The sequence below is a fragment of the Coloeus monedula genome (genome assembly GCF_965178545.1).
Source record: "Coloeus monedula genome assembly, chromosome: 1".
Lineage (NCBI taxonomy): Eukaryota > Metazoa > Chordata > Aves > Passeriformes > Corvidae > Coloeus > Coloeus monedula.
The window spans coordinates 114,059,181-114,083,946 of NC_138781.1; positions in this window are offsets into that span (position 1 = coordinate 114,059,181).

Genomic DNA, 24,766 nt, shown 5'->3' on the forward strand with positions numbered 1-24,766 from the left:
AGGATACAAAAATAATAATAATCAGATTCATGATTTCTAAATGAAGACTGTCAAATGCCTCAATGCAAATATGTAAAAATTGTAAAAAACATTACAACATCATTGTAGATTTTCTGGAAAGAATTCTTGGTGACATCAACATGACTTTGTGAAGCATTTTGATTTCGAGTGCCTCAAAGAATAGAAAATGGTCCTGTCAAGTCTTTCAAACAACTCTCTATATCCTTATGTAAAAAATGGTAATGCACTTAACATTTAATCCAGCATACCTACTTAAGCCACGCATTTCCCTACAATATTCAAATCAAACCCCAAGTCAGAAAGCATATTTCCACTTCATTAAAATAATGCCTTTTGACTTTATTCAAATGAATCAGGGAAATAATAAGTTTCAGACTTGCTTCCCAATTGCTTTGAGCACCAAGTGGACAAGTACATTATTTTGATTATAGTAAAATTGCATTTCTCAGTGGAAATAAATGTTCCAGCACTGCATGGAAGAGGATAACAAAGGATGCAAAAATAACGAGTAGTAAGGCAATTTGCTTGACAATGTATCAGGTTCTGATACACTTAGGCCATTTCCTTAATTATCTATTAAAATTATCTGGATACCACCTTTGATATCACATGGAAATAAGCAAGATAAATTATAAACTAGATATGAACATACCTTTTGCTTAATGTCCTGGGGCTTTGCTCTGCCCACAATATTGCTACCAATTCACTGCTTTCCTCCATGATTTCTAGGAATTTGACAGTCCAGTCAGAGCCATAGAACCAATTGGTTGAGACTGGCACCCCTGAGCCCCTGGCATATGGCACATGGGTGTTTTTGTAGAGAAACATGGACACTGGCATTCCCCAGCAGGTGTCAGATTCTTTGTGGTCCTGCAATAGAGCATGCTGGTACATCAGAGATGCTGAAGAACAACAGAACTCATTCTTGCTTGACAGAATCAATGTGCATGCTCTGTAGGATGCCAAAACCTTTATCTCCACCTAGTTTTGCAGTCAGAAATGCAAAAACTCCGTCTGCACACTTCACTGGCCCATTAGGTGGTAGCAGATAATCAGCTCCTTCTTTTGAATTAGATTTGCATCTACCCTGATCAGATAATGCAAGGTATTTGGAAAGGGATTGGCAAAACTGCTGAGTAGTCAAGTATTGTGCTTCCTTTGTGCTGCAAGGTAACCAGAGCACACTTGTTAAGCTTGCTCAGTATTTTGGCATGTGTATAAATCACACTACAGAGCTTTTAGGCTGGATGAGCTGTATATTGCTGAGTAGGTAACACCAGATACTCATTATTGGAGGGCTGCAACTGAAATGCAGTGCTTTGCTCAGGTTCATTTAGCTTTTTTTGAAACTAGGAATATCTAATCTTAGTAGGAGACCAGGAATATGTAGTATTTTTGCAGCATTGGTTAGCACCCAGTGTGATGCTACACCAAGAAAAAGTAATAATCCATAACTGAAAGAATTATCTTTTTTTTTTTATTATTACATGCTTCAGATTCCTTTTGTCTTTATTCTGCTATTTCTCCAGGAAAACTCTTATTCCTGCATGTGCATTGATATAGTAACTGTCTTGAGAAATTCTTACTCTGGTAATTAGTTTGTTGGGTGCCAAGGACACTTCCCAGCATTCTAGATGACAAGAATACTTCTTCTGGACAGATATGCATATGCCAGGACAGGCATGCATGTCCTGACATTGTAAACCATCTCTGTAGACACCAAACCAAAAAACACCTGTGACAAAAGTGTTTGTGAACACATAATGTACACTGACGTGGTTTAGTGGTCAGGAGAGGAATTAACTTGTGAGAACAGGCATTACTGATGTCCCATTCTATACTTCTATTTGTTTTAAAGTAAGGTACATTCACTTAGTTATATAACAATGGAAGTCAGTTCAGGATCCTTCCCTTGTCAATGCTTTTCATGTTCTACTCTTGGGAAATGCATTCTCCAAAAATCTTTTCCTTATATTCCTCTTAGAAGCACAGAAATGCCTTTAGCTCCTTATAAAAATCTCATTACTAAAGACAACTGCATTGAAGAAAAAGTTAAAGGTAGAAGAATCTGCTTCCAAAACATGAACACACTTGAAAACATATTATCATATTATCATGACTGTTATTAGCAGTGTATGAGCGATAATAACTGATTTGATGGATGTCTTCCATATTTCTATTTGTAAATTGCTTGTGGCTGGTAAAATTCCTTTGTGTATGTCCTGGTTTCCTGTGGTATAGAGCTAATTTTCTTGTTCATAGCTGCTACAGTGCTGTGTTGTGGATTCAGTATGAGAATAACATTGATAACAGACTGATGTTTTAGCTGTTGCTAACCCTAAGTCCAGGACTTTTCAGTTTCCCAGGCTCTGCTAGGAAGGTGCTGGACAAGAAGCCATGAGGGAGCATGGCCAGGACAGCTGACCTGAACTAGCCAAAGGGATATTCCATACCATAGAAGGTTGTGGCCAGTATATAAACTGGGGGGACTTGGCTGGAAGCTGCCAATTTCTACTGGGAGAGAGGCTGGTCATTCAACAGCAGGCAGTGAGCAATTATATTGTGTATCAATTGTTTTTTCTTGGGTTTAATTCCTGTCTCTTGCTCCTTTTCTTTATAATTATTATTACTATTATTACTATTATAATTCCTATTATTAGTATTATTGCTATATTTTACTTTGATTTGATTATTAAACCGTTTTTATCTCAACCCACATGTTGATTCTCCTTCCCACAGGGGGATGGTGAGCAAGTAACTCCATGGTACTTAGCTGCCACATGGAGTTAAAAGACAACAATATATTAATTTTGCAAAATATTGTAGATGTCTTCAGAATTTAAGTCACTGTTTTCAAATAAGTCCCAGCGAATATTTTACAAACATTGACCTGAGTTGTGTAAACCACAATGTGTGGATTACAGTGTTGATTGTAAGCAGTACAGTTTCAGAAATACTTACAGTATGCTTTGACCATCTTTCATGCTTAAAAACAAAAACCCATTTTTTGGAGGAAATATTTATACTAATTAGATGAGATTCAAATTGCCTATTACAAACTACCTGTTTTTCTAAAAAGTGTCCTTTAACTTCTCTTCATGCACCAATATAGAAAAAAAAAGTAAAGAGAGTGAAAAGTATGAAAACATAAAATTTTCTTAATGAGACTCATAACCACAAAGATAAATGATGGCAATACCACATTCTGGCTCAATGGAAATAACTGTGAGCTTATTGTGGGGTTTTGTCTCATTTTTGATTAGGGGATTATAAAATGGCTATCACCGAGGCAGAATTCAGATCTAATGGGGTAGCACTGAATTAGATATGCAATGTCAGACAAGAGAGAGAGACTCTTCTCTCTCTCTGAACCTGGCTAGTGTCATTAGGATCTGTGGAGAATGAAGAAACATAGCAGAGACAGACAGGAGCCAAGCAGTAAATTGACCCACTCATCTCCCTTCTGGAGCTCTCCCAAAGAGCTTTTATTTTCTGCAACAAACACCTCCATTGCTCACTTGAAGGTCAACTGACTAATGATGTCTCACCACTTTCCAGCTCCTCACTACTTAAGAATTTCCAAGTTAGATTATCAGTTCCTTTTCCCTCCACATCATCAGTTGTTCTCTTTTAGAAGAAGTGGCCGGCAGAAAACTATGGCTACAAATAACAGTCTATATAAAAGCCCATAGATACCCCATTCTTACAAATTTCAATCTAACACCGCAGGCAATAAATCAGTGATTCACCCTTATGTAGAATCATTTATCAGCAATGTCAAAGTTCCTCGGCAACATTATCCTCATTTAAAGAGGAGTGTGAACCCTTAGGGACACTCTTGGGAGACGGCAAGGACAACATTCATGGAATTGACTTTACATTAAATAAAAAGCAAACTTAGATTCTCACCTTCTCTCATTCCTCTTTCAGACTGACATGCACCACTCAGAGAACAGGAAGGGAACAACGTTCACATATTTTCAGTGGGAAAAAAAATGTATGTATGTATGTTTCCTTGTGTATGTCTTTACAGGACAGCCAAGTAGCAGCCAGAATCATTGTAGCTTTTGAGTCCTTGAGAAGTGCAAACAAATATCAATGTGTAAATCACCAAGATAATGCCTGGATCCAAAGTAAAAATAGAAGTCACAAACTCTAATCTTTGGACAGTAGTTATATCCTATTTTCTAATTATCCTCTCCTATCACATGTAGCATCTAATATAAAAGAGTGACAGGGTCTGATAAAAGGGAAGCATAGTTTTCAATCAGCTGCTCTAAAGAGGTGGGTAAGACCTCTGAGGGTATTCTCAGAACAGTGAAAAATACACAGATAATGTGTGGCACCCCTCTTCCAGGGACCACTGTAAAAACAGAGACTACCAACCACAGAGGAAGAGGGATGGTTTGCTGAAGGCCACACAAGAATCACACCACTCACTCAAGGATAAAGCAGTGGGACTGCACTGCCTTCCACATTACATTACCAGCGTTCACCAAAACATACAAATGTTCTAAGTGTTAAAGATACAAATTTATGAGAACTACAACTACATTAACACAGTAAGAGATCCCTAGACTCATAAATACTAAATACCAATCATCATTGCTATGCACATGTGCAAAATGAGAAGATGCTTAAATAAGTACCTCCTGTTAGTTATCTCTAACACTTCCAAATGAATAACCATTTATTTACTGCAGGATGGAAAATATGAATGTCACTAAAAACAATCCCATATTCATGCTTCATAAATTTTACTTACTCATTATAACTTATTAAACTTTCATAGAATATTATCACTATGGCATTATGAAAGCTAGGTTAGATTTGAATCATGAGTCAAAATATATACTCCTTACAGCTACCTGTGATACTCACAGTAAGTGGTCCATTAACATCGAGCTTCTGCTTTTGCCATATGAATATACAGAAGTTGGTGGTGACTCCCAAGTAACGCAACAGAAGAAATCAGAGGAGAAATACGAGCAGTACTTATTTGCAGGTTTGTCCATACTCCTTTTTTTCAGCAGCCACTCCTTCACAAATCATGTACCTCTAAAAGAGGACCCTGATAAATGACACTTCCCTCCACCATGCAATCTGAAATACCTGCATACCTAGCAGACAACACTGGAGGTGTGCTTGGCTGCTACAGCACAGATTCTCCTGCCTCTCCACCTCCCACCAACACTACAACAGGTTAGCTGATGCTGCTGTCTCTTAATCTTATTTAGTCTCTCACCTGCCTGCTTGCTATTCTGAGTTACAGGGTTAAACATATAACCTGGGTGTGTTTGCTGTATGCAGTTTTAGAGAGCTGGCCTGAATTTCTTCTTCCTTCAGCAATGCTACCAGTGACAGGAAAGACACTTGGCCTTCCAGACAAGTCAGAAGAAATCAGTGAAGGATCAATCTACGCCAAGGTATTTTGAGATGCTGTTAATATGAAAGAACTTACTAGCATTCTAATAATTCTCTTATATATTCCAGGAAATAAAGTGTGGCTGTCTCAGAAAGAAACATGAATCTTTCTTTTTTTAAAAAAATTAAGGATATATTTGCAGAATAACCTGCCAGATATGCAAGGAGAAATTTCTGCTAAGAGAAACATGATGCATATTCTATCTGCAGAGAAAGACTCCATTTCAGCTGACACAGTGTAGCTTCTACCTGTGGATCGTAAGGGTCCTGGGCTTAGAAAAAATTGCAGCAAAATACAGTATATACATACTGTCTAGTGAATGAAGATGGAGGAATCTATACCTGTCCTTGTATCAATCCTGCCTTTGATTGATCTGCATCTCAAAGTTGCCACTTCATGAATTTTACAATTAGGGTTTTAACTTGTTCTTTGAATGTGCAGTTAAGTTTCCTGCTGATGTTGCTGTGTTGTTCCTCTAGTTTTCACTTGTGAACAAAGTCTCTTGCCCTTGATTCAGGGAAGGTGTCTTAGGGGCAAGAGAAATTTTTCTGGGAGTAGGAATCAGCCTCATGGAAGTTAGAAGTGAACATGCTTTCTGATAGCATTGAGTTTGTATTTATACTATTGTGGCCAGAAGATTTTTTGTGTTTTCTTGGCTCTTTTCCTCCTTTTTTCAAAATTTCCTTTTCCAGATGGGTACATCAGAACTATTGCTCGTAAGTGATCGTCATTTTCCTCTCTTGACTGTTATTTTTCAGGGCAATTTGTGCGAGGGCCTCACTGTGGACTTCCTGTATGAGAGTATAAAATTGTCCCACTGATGATTTGTGCTTGTTTTCCTGGAAAAATTAGCTGCTGTGGGAGAGAGGCACACATCCTGAATATGATCCTGATTGAAATTTTCTACACATTTGGATAAACCAGATGTTAGACTCCATTCCTTTGTCCACCTTGGCACACTTCCTTTTCTGCTACTTTTATTTTTCCAGAAAAAAAGGAGAATTTCGGATTTCTCCCTTGCTTCTCCTCCCATTCGTTAGAGTCTCAAATCCTAGCTTGTGTATTAACTGCTTGGACCATTGCTTCTTGAGACCTGCTTCTTGAGACTGACTTACTTTTAGGATTATTTTTTGTTTAACAGGAAGAGACAGGATTCCTCTCGTCCTGTAGAAACATCAGTCTGGAAACTCCCTGTTTATATTACTAGATCTAGGAACTGGAGTTATACTTTGAGCTCAAAGTAATCCATCTGCATTTGATTTTTCAAAGAGAAGGTGTTGTCATACCTCAGATAACATGCTAACAAAGGACAGAGGAAGAAATAAGAAAACACTTTTGTTTGTTTAGATATGCACGCACACACACACACACAAATCAATCATGGTAACAGAAGAGAAAGAAGGAAAGAAGGTATTTTGGTGACACTTTGGCTCCCCCTTCTAATTTACACAATTTTCAGTACCATATCACTTCCCTGCAATACAGAAAATAAACCACATTGCAATCTCTTGGAACAATGAAGACATAAACCAAATTACATTCCAAAACAAATATTTCTTCAGAAAATATGTGTAAATAATTGGTTTTTTTCAGTTCATTAGCAAATAAAAAATACTTTTAATTTTCATAAAGCTGGTAAGACTGACTTGCTTTGAGACACATAAAGGTTTTATTTTAATTTTGGTCAAAATATTTGTATTTGAATGATTGATACAGACCCAATTTTTATCTGAAGATCAAAAAACTGTCTTTTTTATACGAAGCATTTGAATTATGAGGAATCAAAACAACTGGAAGACAACTCTGCCCTTGAGCACATTGGCTGCACCCCTCAATTTGCTGTAAGCTGCAAACTTGGTGAGGTGCACTTGATGTCCTCCTCCAGGTTATTGATAAAGATATTAAACAGGAACAGCCCCAATACAGACCCCTCCATGCTGTACCTGTATGGTACAGAGTTGGTACTCTGCCTGCAGAGTACCAACCACAAACTGCTCTCTGCCAAGGCTGGCAATCCAGCTGTCTGGTAGTAGTTCACTCATCTGGACCATAATGTCCTGACTTACGTACTGTGTCTAATGCTGCTCTAAAACCAAAGTAGCCAAGCTCCGCTTGCATTAATTCACAGATATAGTAATTTAATCATACAAGACAGTCATCAGGTTGGTCAGGCATGGTTCATCTGCTTCAATTATTGCTAGATATTCCCAACCACCTTCCTCTACTTCATGAATCCAGAAGTGGCTTCCAAGAGGACTTGCTAGATGTTTTCTCCAGGGCCTGAGGTGATGTTGATGGGACAGAATTTCCTTTGATTACATTTTGGGCCTTTTTATGAATATGGGGAGAACATCTACCTTTCTTTGGCCATTGGGACATTCCCTGATCTCAACAATCTTTCAAAAATAGTTGAGAGCAGCCTCATGACATCAGTAACCAGACCTCTCAGCACCCTCAGAGTGTCCCATAGGGATTACCCAAGGGGCATCTAAATTAGTTCTGTTCTGTATTGCTGGAAGCTGTTCTACTCCTTTTCCTGGAGCAAATTTTGTTAACAAAATCCAGAGCATGGAGTACCTTAGTCTTATCTGTGTCTGCTGGAACTAAATGAGCTGCCCCATTCAACAAGAAGTCTATGATGAAAGAAAACTCCTAACAAAGTCCATTTGATGAAGGAATATAGTACTGTCCACAGGTAAATAATAAAACCCAGCAAGAACAGAAGCCCCAGATGCTCCCTCTGCAATTTCATTTATATTTTTTTAATCATCATAATAAAAGATAGAAACTTTTCTTTAACTGCTAATGATAGGACACATTTATTCAAATATATTCTCCTCAAATATATCTCATTCCAGACCTTTAGAAATCTTTTTACAAGCTAACAGAGGTGACTCTTTGGGCTTTTATGTCTTGGATCATCTGGCTAATTATTGCAGTCACAATTTCTGTGGTGTCTAGGCTGAACGTAATTCACTAACTCTTCTTGAATATGCTTATGAAAAAGTGGATAAGAGAAAAGCAAAGAGCTGGAGGAATGTTCACAAAATCCACCATAATTCCCTATTTCTACATCAAAACTGAAAAATGAGTGAGAGTAACTACAGATGTTCTAAGTGGAACATATTCTTCTGTGACTTCAGAAGGACTTTCTAAAACTCAGGTACAATCCTGACACCCTTTTTTAAAAGGGGAAAAGGCATGTTGGGCCAAAGAGCCTTTATTCATGATACCAAACTGAACACTCAGAGTCATGAGATTTTCAGACATATCAAAATTGAAATAGAAACTGTTTTAATTGCAAAAGCTACAGTATACAGTGTTTTTCCCTGATTCCTGTGCCTGAAGCTTAATGGGGTGCCAAGAGACTTCCTAGTTTTCATTTGAAATATGCACAACTTTCAGGTCTCCAGAGCTAAGGAAACAGTTCCTGAAAACAAATGAGGCAGGCAGTTTACAGAGGGAGAGATGGAAAAGAATGAATGAGCCACTCACCTTTATTTAACCTAATGATTTTTAGGTGAGTGATAAAACTTCTTTTGGGCTGACTCATGAATTTTGAAAGCTTGAAGTTAGCACTACTGACCCTGACATAAGTGTGTATCACTGAATTTCCTGAGACAAATGGAAAGGGAAATGGAAAGCTACCATTTTAAGCCTCCTGCAATTTCAATTAGGCATCCCTGGTAGAGTAATCCTTCCATATTTGTTTTTGTAATATCGAAATCTTTTTTAAAGTCTATTTTCAAATAATCTAATCATAAGGTTGTTATTTACACACAGCAGCTCTTGAAACCTTTGCATGTAGTTAATAAGGTCTCCCGGAAACTGGCTGTTTTTACACTTACTTTGTGTCAAGTGGTGTTGGAGCTACATGCCTCAGGGTGCAACTTCTGAGAATTTTGCAGTTCTGCCCGGCTCATGTACATTTTGCACTTTTCACACATTCTGAGGCAATAATACCATAAAGGTCATAAAGATGCTCTGCAGTAGATTTCAAACTCAACCCTTGCATTCTTCATTTTAAACTCTTTAGGAACTTTTAAAGTACTATGCAACATATGCATATATAAGCAAGATATAACTACAAAATGTGGTTAGATTTATTGTAACCAATGTCTAACCCTTTCCATCATCCAGTATAACCTGCCACCATTCCTATGAAATTGTTTCTCTTCCCACTATGAGGAAAGGTAATCAGTTTTTCTGCTGGATGAACTACTCCATGTTGAAAATTTACTGGATGTGAAATTTACAAAAGGATTCACTAAAAAATACAAGTATCATGAGTAAGGTCTATTAATACAGAGGAGTGGAACATAAAAAAAAAAAGAATCCCACCTTCATACATCACCCATTTTTTCAGCACAGTCAGGAGAAAATCATGTATCAAGGACGTACAGAGATACTAAATATAGAGTAAACCTCCTTCTGAGGTTCTAGTATAGAGCAGCTTAAGGAGTTTTCAGTATCAAAAAACTATGAATCACTCTCCTAAGAAAATATTTATTCTTTACTATTTCATATTCATTATGGGCCTTCTTATAAATGCAGACAGCACTCAAAAATCCCAGAGGTATGCCAAACAAACCTACTGACCATCCTAATTAGGTCTTTACAAAACTGGATTCCATTGCCTTGATTTTTTTCATTTACTGGTTATGAAGCTATGGTGCTTATTTTTTAAGGACTGCTTTGGGAACTACATTTAAATATATTGCTTTTACAGAAAGTTTCTCATTGTCTTCTTGTTTCTGGTAGTGCTTTTGATTTGCCTGATCATGTCCTGCATTTGAAGACAGCAGACTATTAGTCATGAGAGACAAGCAATGCAGTAAATTTTTTGGGTGCTATTTGATTTGGAATCTAGTGTGGTGATCCTGTTAAGCACATGGTTAGTCAAGGGTGGCACTTTAAGGTTATAAGGCTTAACTCTTCTTGATCATGAGAGAAATAGAAACACTGCACTTGCTTGTTCTCACAGGCTAGACCTTTGTATTAGATTAATTCCTAACAAAAGCTGAGCAAGTTTAGAAGTTTAACTTCGAAGTTAGCCCTTAAATGATATGTTTTCCATAGGTTTTAAAACCTCAGGCTAAGTTGTAATGCAGTCTGACAGAGAGCAGGACAACACCCTTTCACCTGGTTCTTAGGCAGTATCTGCATCAGTATACACTTACCATAGGGTCAGCTTTTCTGAAGCTTTAAAATCATGAAGATGGAAGAGTTTTGGTGTTGGGGTTTTTTTGTTGTTTTTGGTTTTGGTGGGTTTTTTTTTGGGGGGGTTGTTGTTGTAGTGGATTTTTTGTTTGCTTGTTTGTTTGTTTTTTGTATCCATCCCTGGCACTTCTCCTTTAGTCCTGGCAGACTGGCAGACTGATATCTTACTTGGCTAACTGATAGCTCTCTCTCCTCCCACAGGCATGCTCACATCTCAAGAAGAGAAGGAAAAGAGTCACGTATCTACCATTAATCTACCACTGTTGTAACCGCTAGATTTTGCTTAGCAGACTGTAGCTCCCTGAGAGCTCAGCAGAGGTTTCCTAGGGCAATGTGACCTGTCGCATCCCAAAGTCCATTTCGGATGGCCCCATGATCTGGCTCTGGTCAGCTATCAGCGTTACAGCCATTGATGATGAAGGAAGTGAGAAGGGTCTCTCGTGAGGGTTGAGATGGCTTTAATCACATCTTGTCCCTGCGATCTCCAGACGCAGGGAGACCTTGTGGTCTGGGCGCAGGGGGTTTTTGTCAGGGGCCCAGGGGCAGTCCCTGGGTGGGGTTGGGGTACAGGAGCCAATAGGGAGAGCCCGAGGGAGTGGCCAGGGCTAGGGGCAGGGGGGAGCAGGAAGGGGAACATGGTGTCATGAAAGTAGTGGGTTAACAGGCTACCGCACACCACTATAAACTAAATGGCTGACTGAGCAAGGGCAATTTTTTTCCAATTTTCCAATGAAACCCTGCACAAACTTCATCTCTGATGCCCTAAGAACAACACAGGCATGATTTGATTGTAGAATTATTGGTCTACTTTCAGCACCTGCTCTGGTGCTGAGCTGGGGGACGAGAGCGTGAAGCCAAGACATTATTATGGCCATCGGACTTGTGCTTTCTTCTGCTTCCTGGCCTCACAATGAGTGTGGCAATGTTGCTCCATGCCATAAGAAGGAACTGCAGATGAAGCTGCTCTGAGACACCTTTGGTTGATACTCTGGCTAACCTGCAAAGTAGGAATTACAAAGGTTGCTCTTGGTTACATTTGTGCCCCCACTTCTGTGTTGTCCATGTGCTTAGAAACATCTCTGACTGCAAACATGATATTCAAAAGAAAGCAAGACTCCAGAATGAATTTGTTATTAGATTGTCATATTTGCAAAACAAAAATAAAATATTTTTTTTTTTCTACATAGTGTGCAAATTATTTATTTGTTAGGGGTCGTTGTTGCTGTTATGGTGGTGTTTTGTGTTTTTTTCAGCATACAAAATTTTGAACATGACACAAACTTCATTTTTCATTTTCTCATTTTTATTGTAATAATGAATTTTATGGGAAAGCCATAAAGCAAAGCAAAAGGAAACAAAAACTAGATGAGGTGCTGTATACATGGAGTTTCATCTCTGGCCAGATGAGATTGATGGACCTGCCTGTGGCTCGTGTATTACTCTCCCTAGCTAACCAGAAATGAAACGTGTTGTGTCTCAACTTATACTTTATTGTTTTTAATTTGTCAGCTATCTTTGGATAGGACAGAGAATCGATGTCATTCTGTCAGACTCTACCTTTTATTTTATGACTGTGAACCCTGACTATACTAGTCTTTGATGAAACACTTCACATTAAATACTTAGTCAAGAGATGAGAACAGGTCTTCTAGGCCTAAAGAATAAATGGTACACAGAGAGTAATTAAAGACTATAGGTAGATCTTAAATCATCACTGAGACAGAAATACTGCTATGCTAGAATTTTAAATAGTAATGAAAAACTAAATACTAATATAAGGAATCATCTTTCTTGAAAATCCACAAATAACAGTGGGCTAGTGAACTTCGGCAAATTTATATTCCTAAATCCCATGGCTTTCTGCTAGTTTTGCCTGTAGGTCCACAGTGAAGGCTTGAAAATGCACAATCATATGGAAACATAAATACACAAATTTGCATAGAGCAAACATTTATACACAGTGAAAGTTGTTATCCTTGCAAGTTTGAGAATAAGAGAATCGGTAAGGCTGGAAAAGATTCAACAGTCCTTCCAAGATCATAAGTCAACAACTGCCACCAAATCTCTGCTTTGTGTCTAGGGCTGGGCTGAAAAAGATAGGTGTCTTCTATGAATATAATATGGTGAGAACAGCTGAAAAGAAGAACTAGGACGGTAGAAATGAAGTGAGGAAGAATATGAATAGGACCTTAAAGGAACTTGCAAAAGAGGATTTTTTTTTTTTTTTTTTTAGTTCCTTGTGAGAAACAGCAATGCCAAAGGGAAGAACAATTAAATGGAGGCTAGTGCTGAGTGCCAAAGAAGTAATTTCTGAGGGCTTTTCTTTTTTTCATTGAGCATAAGAGAAAGATTTAAATGATACAACCCTTGGGCTCATGAGCTTGGCAAACCCTGTTAATTTTTCTGTAAAGACAGTCTTACTTTGCCAAATAGATTTCACCAAGTTTTCACAGCTCTTTCTAAAGCACTATAGACAACAAGAAACCATAAATTAAACCAAAATAATAAAGATATAAATCATAAATTTAACCAAAGCAGGAGTGATAAGAATCACAAATAAAACTCAGACTGAAGGCTTGTTGACGGAGGAATTCTTATGCAAAAAAGTAATGGAGTTTCTGTTTTCCTGTTTGCATCATTAATTTGTAATAAAACATGAATTAGGAACAGTTTTCTAATAGTGCCTTCTCCTCTGTTTTACAATACGAGACTTATTAGAGAATGTAATCTGTCACATGCTTTCCTTTTAAAGATCTGCTGCTTCTGGCTTGCATTTGAAGTGAGAGTTATTTGTGAAGAACTGCTGTGCAGTCTAGATGCAAACTGTTATTTTTGTGTACAATGTTTTTCCCCCTGCTGTCCTATTCCATTTAACAAGGCATTAAAAAGACATTTCTGTCTTTTAGATTTACAGAATAAAGGTGTGATGAGAACAGACAAGTTGAATGTACCAGAAGACTTCATAGGTGAAGGAGCAGAGGTCAGTAGTATCAGAAATGAGACTTTATTACTCTGACAACCCAAAAAAAGGTTTGCAGTTGTTTTGCTGTTGATGCATAGGCAGTAGACCGGAGAAGGGAACTCCATTTGCATTATCCAAAGGAAGGACACAAACCCAATGGCTGAGACTTTCTGTCATTGTGCAGTGACTGAACTCCTAAACTGAGGAGGTCAGCAAGAGCCTCTTGGCCTATTTTTTTCCATTCCCCAGTCAAACCACACGATGAGTTCTCTGATAAGCTCAGTAAAAGTGGCATTCACATTGTTCAAGGTGAAACTACCAACGTCATCATTATTTTCTCTTTTCTGCCTTCCTTGTTATGTTACTACATCATTAATCCTCTCCCCAAAGCTTTCAAAAGCAGACTGGAGCATGTTGCATTAGGCATTCTGTGGTGCATGGTGTGTCTAAGCAGCATTCACTGTTCTGTGCTTCATTGTGACTAGCATTTTATCTCAAGATTCCTATTGAAAGCATCCTTTCTGGCTCTCCAAAAGTAATCAGAAAGATTTGTCCACTCCCATTAGACCTGCATGGAAGGAAATAACAGCATTATAGAGGTCAATTATGGGGGGAAAGAGGAATGGAATCAAAAAGTGCTGGTTTCATTAGTGTATTCTTGTAAAAAGAGAAAGGCTACTTTCTAAAATTGTTAATACAGAAATAGACAAGGAATGATGCCATACATCAAATGGTATTGCTACAACCACGTAGGAACAATGCTGCTAATAAAATAAACCTGAATAAAACCCTTTCATGGGTTTTTCAGATAAAAGGGGCAGATTCACTGAAGCTTAAGAAAGAAGACAGAGTAAAAGGCTTTTCTAAGAAAAGGAGATTGAGAACGATGCCTTACTTGTCTTCGCAAGACAGCAGAGCAATGACTTGATATGGAAAGTGTTTCATCTGGAACAAAACTTTTTCAGAAAAGCAAAGGCTTTTAATTGTACTGTAGAGTCTGTATAGTGAAGAGCAGGCAAGTTTAAGAGACTGTGCCCACAGTAAAAAGTAACTTATTGAAAGAAAAATTATGAAAGGGATTGAAGGAGGTTTTAAAAAAATAAATTGTTCTCTATTCAGGCTACTCTTCTCAAAACTGAAGGCTCATAATTCTTTTTTTCCTTCATATTAATTACCATCCAGAGTAATTTAAATTGTGCTGCTTAGCTATTAGCACCAGCATGATGGACTCTTATGTTCTGCAAAGCCACCAGTGGAGCTCTCTCTGCTCCTGCCTGCAGCTTTTCCCTGTGCAATGCTATCAGTTCTTGAGAGCTACAACTTTTTGCGCCCATCTGCACTTGAAATTCATCTTGATCATTGCTCTGGGTAGCTTACAAAGAGTTAAATTTTCTGAAGAAAAACGTTGAGATTATTAAAACACTTTCTTACAGAAATTATTCAAAAAACCCAAGACTATTGTAAAATATAAGGATTAATTTATTAATCAGAGCTTTCTGAACTCTCACATTAAGCAGCTTTGTTATGCTAATTCCCTTATAAATGAATAATGGACTTATTCTCCCATTATTGCCTATCATTTTAAAAGACCCATTTAGAAAATGAAGATGTCCTTTTCACTTGAAAATTATTATGTATTTTATAGCACAAGTTTTTTTAATTGAATATTTGCTCCCTATACCCTTCTGCTCTTCCCTGGCCTGCTTGTACTCGTCAGTCAATGTTCAAATCAAACACAGCCATAACTATTTGTCACAGAGATACATAGCGTGTGGAAAGAAAGCACAATGGAGACAATGGGCTTTGAGAACAGAGGCCCAAATCTACAAAGCTATTTACTTCTGACATATCTGTAGATGTTGCCTTAGTTCCTAGACATTTTAAATAAAATTCTCTAGTGAATAATGACATAAAAGAAGAAAGCCAAGATAGCGCAGCTGTAGAAAGCTATAAGTTAAGTCACAACATAGGGTTTGTGTTGAAAAGAAAAAATATCTTTACTAGAAGAGCTTCGTTTTGCTGCAGACTTTCCACATCTTGGAGAGTTCATCTGCTCTTGATTGTGTATGTATGTGTTGTCAGTTGGATTCAAACCTATCCAGCAATTAAATTTACATTGTCAGGTCTCTTACAATGGAGTTCTAGTGCTTTCTGGGGAGTGGTCCAGGCTAGATTTCTGCCTTGATATGTGCTTTCCCCTGTGCACTATGCAGGGATTGGAGGGTGAGTAGGGAGGGGGAACAGTGTGAAGGAGGTTTAACATACTGCAAACAGCTGGCAAGTAAACACACTGATATTATTGTGTCCTAAGCACACAAGATGTATTCCTTCTGGGACAATCTGCACTCTTGACTAAGGAACACAAAGTCCCTTGGTCCCAGGTCATGGCTAATATGACTTCTGGAAGAAAAAACCTTGGCACTTGCCATTTGCTACATCCCAGAACAGCCTAGTCCATTCATCTTTTCCTTCCACTCTTATGGACAAATGACAACGTTAGGCCAAAATGGCCTAAGCTCCTAAAGGTTCTATGGCACCACCTGTGACAAGGGCAGAATGGATTTGTATGCAGGCTAAACTGCGGCTGAGTTCAGGCTGCCTGTAATGCAAGTACCAGTAATGGTATCTCCTCTGGAATTTGCAGCTCAGGAAAGTATTACCAGTTAAATGTGGGCAAACAAACATGTGGCCACAAAGCACCGTGGATGAAATCAGATTTGGCTTCCTTAGGCCAATTTTGGAAGACAAAGAGGTCTGTCAGAATGGACGTTTTCTTGTATATTCCGTATCTGCAAAACAGAAATAAAATTTGGGTTTTTTCCCCTCAATTCACAGGCAGGGCTGTAAACTCTTATGAAGCAGAGGTACTTCTTATGATCATGGAATCAGAGAATCACTTGGGTTGGAAAGGACTTCGAAAATTATCTTGTTCTAATCCCCATGCCATGGGCAGGGGCACCTTCCACCAGACCAGGTTTCTCAGAGCCCCATCCAACCTGGTCTTGAACAATTCTTCTGGACAACCTGTTCCAGTGCTTTACCACCCTCACAATTAAGAATTTCTTTCTAATACCCATTCTAAACCTAATTTCTTTCTGGTTTTAGCCATTCCCCCTTGTCCTGACACTAAATGCTTTTCTAAATAACTTCTGTCCCTCTTCCTTGTAGGCTCTCTTCAGGTACTGGAAGGCTGCAATTAGGTCACCCCAAAGCCTTCTCTTCCTGAGGGTGAACCATCCAAATTCTCCCAGGTTTTCCTTATAGGAGAGGTACTCCATGCCTCTAATCATCTTGGTGGCTTTCCTCTAGACTCACTCCAATAGGTCGATGCCATTCTTGCGCTGAGGACCCCAGAGCTGGAAGCAGCACTGCAGCGGGATTCTCACCAGAGAGGAGTAAAGGGGCAGAATCCTTACCCTGCCCACATTGGTTTTGATGCAGCCCAGGACATATTTGGTTTTCTGGGCTGCAGGAGTACATTGCAGGGTCATGCCCAGCTTCTCATCTGCCAGCACCCCCAAGTCCTTCTCATCTGGGCTGCTCTCAAGCTGTTCATCCCTCAGCCTGTGTTGATACTGGGCGTTCCCCAGCCCAGGTGCAGAATCTTACACTGTCTTATTAAACCTCATGAGATTCCCTTGTGCCCACTTCTGGAGCTTGTCCAGGTCCCTTTGGATGGCATCCCATCCTTCAGGTGTGTCAACAGGATCACTCAGCTTGGTGTCATCTGCAGACTTGCTGAGGACGATCCCTTAATCTATGTAGTTAATGAAGATATTAAATAATCCTGGTTGCTCTATGGACCTCTGAGGGACACCACTTGTGACTGATGTCCATCAGGACTCTGAGCCATTAACCACTCCACTCTGGATGTGACTGTTCAACAAATTCCTTGTTGAACTTTGTTTCTGTTGGATGTCAAATGAAGATGGGATTCAGAAGACCAAACATATGTACAACAGATTCCTCATAAAACAGACACAGAAAGCAATAGATGCCTCCAGAAAGTTGGAGGAGAGTTCAGATAACTCTCGTGGAGTTCAGAGAACATTACAACCTGAAGTAGATGGCATGGCCATTTTTCTTCATGTTCATTGATGCTAGTAGTCACTCAGAACGCCTCTGCCAGAACCCACAAAACATACAAAATTGAATTCTCTCCAGGTAGGGAAAAGAGGGAAAAATGTCCTTCAAAATAATGCTGCTGGTTTTTTTAGGCTGTTCCATTTTACAGCTAATCCTTCAGCTGTCAATTTTCTTCCCTTTTGCCCAGAAATACTTACATACCCTTTTTCCCCTTGACCCTGTGGGCATCCATTTTCGGCAGATTTGTCCACACTGTTCCTACAATGGTCCAAGGCTGGAAATCTGCTTGCAATCAGCTCTGCTCTCTGCTGAGAAGGCTGTGGGAGAGCCACCACTAGCAATTTGACAGCTTGTGAAACCTTCATAAAATGGAACAGTGGAACAAATTGGGCCACACTAAAAGTGGAAAAAGTTCTATTGGAATTATTTGAAATTAGGGAAATTGACATTGACTCTGTATTTTGAACTCATGGGGCTTTCTGAATGCTGGACCTCATCTACCTGGGGACTTGTAACAGGAAGAGAGCCAAGAATTTGATTCTTATCAATGAGTTATGAAACCCACATATTTTCCAGGCAATTATCTGAAAATAATCCTAGGCTTCTGATATTCTTGTGCCCTTTCCTGATGTCCGTTTTTATTTTAGCATTGCTGGTATCTGCTTTCCTGCATGGAAGTTAAAAGTCTTCATGAATTTTCCTGCTTGCTGTGCTTCTGAATTTAAAATACATAAATAAATATAAATTATTTTTGATAAGCAGGTGTTCTTGTTTATAAATATCAAATAAAGTACCTATTTATTAACATTTTTGTAAAGGAAAAAAGAAAAAGAATTAAAAATAACATAGCAAGAAAATGCTATGGTTTTGGTGGGTTTGTAAATGGGGAACTTGAATTTGTGAATTTTGTGAGTTCTGAAGGACAATAGAAAGAGAGATTATTTTCAAAACCCCTATATGGTTGCTGTGTCTTTTAAGCCACTACATGTGCCCCTAAAGGCACAAATAATACATAATGATCATCTGCAGAGCTGATGTTGTGCTTTAAATTACTGAGGACTTTAAAGGGTTTGATGGATGCACTCGATCCCTGTAATCAAACCAGTAGGAGTTGGTAGTCTCCAAAGGAGGCAAAGGCCTGAGTCATAGCTGGGCCCAGAACTCCTCCAGGAAACCCAGTGGAACAGGGTGACCCAGTGAGCATCAATGCATATGACCTTGGACACAAATCATACAATTAACACATGAATAGGGGGTGTTTTTTCCAATATTTGTTTGCCAAGGAACAAAGAAAGTTGTCAGCACAGGGAGTCTCATGCACACCTGTCCCACTGTATGCACCTTGACGGGTCAACCCCTTAACCCCATAAACATAACAGCTTAAGTGAGCTTTTTTTAGGATCTCCTGGCTAGGCAATATGGCTGCACGGCAATGATCTCCTGTTGACCTGGAATGCCTCACAAGTTTGCTCCTTGTGGCAGACACTTTCTGCTAATGTCAGATCTTTGGATGAGTCCAATTTGAGTTCTCTCTAAATTCCAACTGGACTGCATGCCAGATGCTCTCACCTTGAGCTGGGATGCCTATTAATGTTTGAGATTACCCAACACTGAGATCCATCCTTCCCCAAGGTAGAGAAACCCTCAATAGCAACAGTCATTGACAGCATGATAACTCAATAGTAGTGAAATCCATGTAGTTAATCCCTTTAGAATAAACCATTGACCAAGTCAGGGTCTAAGATTGGACCTAGACACACCAAGGCTCCATGAGAAGTCTAAAAAGCAAGGAAGTCCACTCTAAACCTCATGAGTCAATGGAAGGGTCTCCCTTATCCTTTAGAATCTTCAGTATCTTTGTAAATAATTTTAAATACATTCTGATTTGATTTTTCTTTGTATGTTTCATCCATGTAGCAAGTAATAGAGTGAATCTTGCCATCAAACTTTGTTACAGTGCATTTATATATATTAAATGGTATTAATTCTAGAATTTCAATGATATTAAAACTATTTTTGCTAATAGTTTTGATGGTGGCTATTTAGGTGACCTTAAATTGTTCATTTGTGACATGAAGGAAACAACAGTGAGGCCAACATGCATGAACTGAAACAATTTTCAAGAGAAGCTGAAAGAGCTTGTAGGTTCTTGGATAGACAATGTAGCCAGTAAGCCTCACATTCTCCGAATGCTATAACAAAATTCTGTATTATGAAGCTAATGTTTCTTTTTCTTTTCTTGGTAAGCTTTAGTTTGCACCTACAGTTTTCAGGGGACGTTTATCCCAAAGCCTTTTAGCTGTGATTTAGAGCCTTTTTTTCTTTTTATTGCTTTTATTCCTTTCCAAGCTTTCAGAATAGATCTCTAGTCCTGTTAGTTTTTGGCTTTATTTATTCAATTTTTTTTTAGTATTTAGTCATTATTTTCTTTTCCTCCCTCTCCACACATTTAAGATTAATATATTTAAGGATTCTTCAGTCATACAGAAAGACAGTCCACTGTGATGAGTAATGTTTCATTTCAGACTATTTTACTTTCCAGCTAAAAATATGAACCTTTCACATCTCTGTTTTTCCATTTTACTGTGTGGTATTTCCACCTGCAGCACACAGGGCACTGCCAGCATCTCAGAGTCTGACCTCTTTCTGGCTGAAACAACAAGAAGGCTGTTTAAGTTGGCAAAGCAAGAAGAAAAAGGAAAACCAAACTTCCTTTCTGGGTCTACTTAGGAGGCCAGATATTTAACACATATTTAGTAAACAGATTTTAAAATAGCTTATAACAAATAGATCTATGAGTATTGACTGATAAAAGGACCCTTCCACATGAAGCTCAAAACTATGTACTTTTTAAACTGCTAGTTATTACGAATATTAGAGATAGATGACCTGTACTTTTCTCTGTGCTTTTCTTCACAGTCCATCTCTGTTGGATTTCTCTTTTTGTGATGAAATCATAGTATTTTACAATGACAAGCCAGTGTAATTATCATGTTATGAAAACAGACCATAGCAAAAAGTGAAATGGACAAAAAGAGAAAAATGCTCTGTGTACTTGACTGCTGTAAATGATTAACTGTTAGTTCTCTTTTTTATCAGGAAAAAAATTAAAATGATGTTGTACAAGACTTTTCTAGTATGTGAAAGGTGATCCTTAAATAAATGTTCTCATTTCAACTTCTGTTGGAAAACAGAAATACTATTATGTTTTTATTTACTGGCTGCTGAGAAACATAAAATTAAGATGAATTCTTATTCATCTTATTGCATCCACTGCATATTTTCTTTATCAACAAATAATAGCATACAATCTTTTTGTATGAAGGCTTCATTCTATGCAGGATACTAAAGCACACAGAACTTGAATGTATAGCAACTTTGTAATAATTTGCAGCTACAGAAAAAAGGTCTGAATACCATGAAAACAAAGAGTAAATATAAATGATCTTGTTCATTTGTCATTTATAACATTTGGCACAATGGAATCATATTTCAGAAAAATTGAGAGTTTGGGGGAAAAAAAGGGAAAGTAATTTATAACAATTGTAATTATCCTCCAAGTAATTTGCTTGTTTTAACAGTTTGTGCATTACATACAATTTTTCATGTCTTTCACCTGCACCTTTAGTACCTAAATATTATTTTCAACACCAAGGACAGATCTAGTGACCTAGATTTACATATCATTGAAATATTCAGTCACCTCAGCTCAGACTTTCTCCCCAGGTGCAGAGACACGGCAAGCAAGAGGGGCCTTTGGGTCTGTCTTGACAGGACACAGTTGAAGAGAAATCAGATGGCTTGTGAAAACTTTCTGATTTTCTCAATTCTGCAGCTAAATTACTAGTACTTTGGGACCACTAGTATTAAAGGAAACCATTGGATATGGCAGCTCAATATGGACATCTGGATTAAATATTAGCACATACATAAGACCAGGTAAAATTTCCTTTACTTGTAAAAGAGCCAAGATTTCACCTTGATGCTCATGCGTTGTGGAGGAAACTGTTGTCGCAATGTGTTTCTTGCTATCGATCTAACTAATGTTATTCAGGTCAAGGAATTTTTTTATTTCGAATGTAGCAAATGTGAAGACAGAAGTCTTCTTATAAAAAAACCAGTCAAGGCAGGAGTAGATTTACAAACAAAAAGAACAGGCACAATTTAAGATCTGTGCTCTTTCTGAATCTATTTTCAACTTCAAGCTGCTCCATTTCTTTTTAAATATTGTTTAGACATTCTCTTATGGGAATTGCCATTAATTAGATATCCCAGAGTTAATTTTAGTCAAATCACATGAGAAAAAAAAATATATTGTCATAAAATAGGTGATTATGCCTCATGCACTCCCTAGTTATTCCTTTGTAATTGGTTAATTGAACAAATGGCCATAGCAGATGATGAAATAAAAAATAATAATACTCTGCACATATAATTTTCATCTTCAATATGTTATATAAATTAGCTAATTAATACAACAATCTTTTTAATTCTATTTTTTTCCTAAAGCACAGGAAAAGTAAAGGCAGTATCAACACATAGCTGATTTGCACCAGGCATATGGTCTGTAATGGTGTCAACTAAGATAAGTAGAATTTGATACAAAGATGTAGCGTAAAATCAGCTGACTAAAAATTATGTGTGTCATTTTTGGTTTGGTTTAGTTTTGTGGTTTTCTTTTCCTTTACTTCTTTTTTTTTTTTTTTTTTTCAGTGTAACTAATAAAAATATCTGGGGAAACAGTTACGAAGCAAGGGCATTCACGTAGTTTATGGAATGGAGCATGCAGACTTGATGTTAGTATTCAGAACAGAAATCATTAGCTTGTTAATAATTTTTTAAAACTTAACTATTTTTGTCTATATCTTTTCTACAAACCTTGTCAGTTCTAACTATGGACTAAATTCTGATAAGAAGTAGGATGTTACTTTTTGTTTCATTTGGCGACATTGTTGTGGCTTCACTCCATCTGGGAACTAAACTCCACCCAGCTGCTCACTCAGTCTTCTTGGTGAGATGGAAGAGAGATTAAGAAGGGTAAAAGTGACAATACTCACGGGTTGACACGAATACAGCTTAATAAGAAAAGCAAAAGCCACCTAGGAAAAAAAATCAAAAAAAACCCAAAAAGAATTAATTTACCACTTCCCATTGTTAGACAATTGTTTAGTCACCATCAGGAAAGCCAGGTTCCATCATGCATAGCCATGCCTTGGAAAGACAAACACCATCAGTTCAAACGTTGGGTGTTTTCTCTTTCTTTCCCCAGCTCTCTATGCTGAACACAATGCCATAGGGTATGGAATGTTCCTTGGGTCAGTTGGTATCAGCTGTCCTGGTTGTTTCTCCTCCCAACTCCTTGTGCACTCCCAGGCAGCTCATTGCTGAGGTGGGGTGAGAACCAAAAAAGGCCTTGACTCTGTGCAAGCCATGCTCAACAATAAAGAAAACATCCCTCTTACCAACACTTCTTGGCTCACAAATCCAAAGCATAGCCCCATACCAGCTACAAAGAAGAAAATAACCCCGGCCTAAACCAGCCTAAACTCTAAGTTAAACTTCCTTGTGTGCTTCCTTATGCTGTTCCCTTCAAGTTATTGGAAGGCAAAACATCCCTCTAGTGATCAGAACTGCTGTATCATCAATAACATGGGCAAGACAGACTTGTTCTCACATAAAACTGCTTTTGATATCAATGATAGTTTGGGCCTTAACTGACTGATGTATGTGGAACTGCAGCTATCAACCTTATGCGCCTACAAGAACAGCAGAAAATTTAAGGGTCAAATTCACCAATAGGTTCTGACTGGTTTGCATTGATACAGCAACAAAAACCAAGGGTGAACCTGGCTTTGTAACCAGCTAGTTAAAACAATTTTATTCACTGAGTCTGAGACCAGATAGGCTTGCTGTGATCATCAAGTTTGACCTTCTGTACCACACATGCCTTTGAATTTTTTCAAGTGGCTCCTGTATCAAACCTGTTAGAGTTGCTGCTGCACATTTACTAAAGCAGCACATGCAGGTCAAACTGACCCAGATAATTGTGTGAGGTACATGAATTGTAATTTAACTCATTCCATTCAGATTGTATTTGCCCTGTATGCAGCTGTGCAGTTCTAGCAACTGCAGAGTCTAGGTTATGACTTTCATGTTTGGTGCTAGTTTGACAGTGCTGTCAAAACTAGAAGTTGTTTTCTATGTTGGAAGCATATATCTCTTTATAACTTTCTATCTGAGTGAAAGACGGTAATTTTAGATTAGACATTAAGAAAAAATCGTTTGCTATGTGGCACTGGGACAGGTTGCCCAGAAAAGCTGTGGCTGTCCCATCCCTGGAAGCATTCAAGGCCAGGTTGGATGGAGCTCGGATCAGCTGGGTCCAATGAAAGGTATCCCTGCCTATGGTAGGGGGTTTGAAACAGGGTGATCTTTAAGGTCCCTTCTAACCCAGAGCATTCTATGATTCTATGATCATGTAATATTGTGCAAAAGGCATTTATATCACTAACACTATTTTTTTGGTGGAGAAATGGTGGCATCAGAGGATTCAGTCTTTCCTGAAAGTTCTGATTTCAAACTCACCTGTTAGCAGTGCAGCACTCCAAGGTGGCTAAAGACCTGAAAATGCTGGTCCTGAAGTTACATAGCTGTATAAGGTTGTGTCATCTATTTCCAGTCCATTTTAGGGTGCAGCCTTGTTACCATGATCAGAGTCCCATGCTAACAGACATGTCTTGGGAGCTTTGGGACAGAAGCTTTCCACCCTGCAGTGATTTACATTAGCATGATTGCATTTTCCACTGGAAAGGAATGGAAATTTTACCAATTAATCTCCTGTTTCATTTTTAAACCCTTTAGACCATATTTGTCAAAATGAAAACTTCTAGGCTCAGCCTGGATGTAAATCAGTCAAAACCCTCTCTCTCTCTCCCTGGAGCTTTGAATACAAGTGTGATACTTTATTTCCTATTTCAAACATTTTTATGTTTTACTGATATTCTGTATGGGAAATGCCAGTGTCTAATTAATGAAGACAGGATGAAAAAACC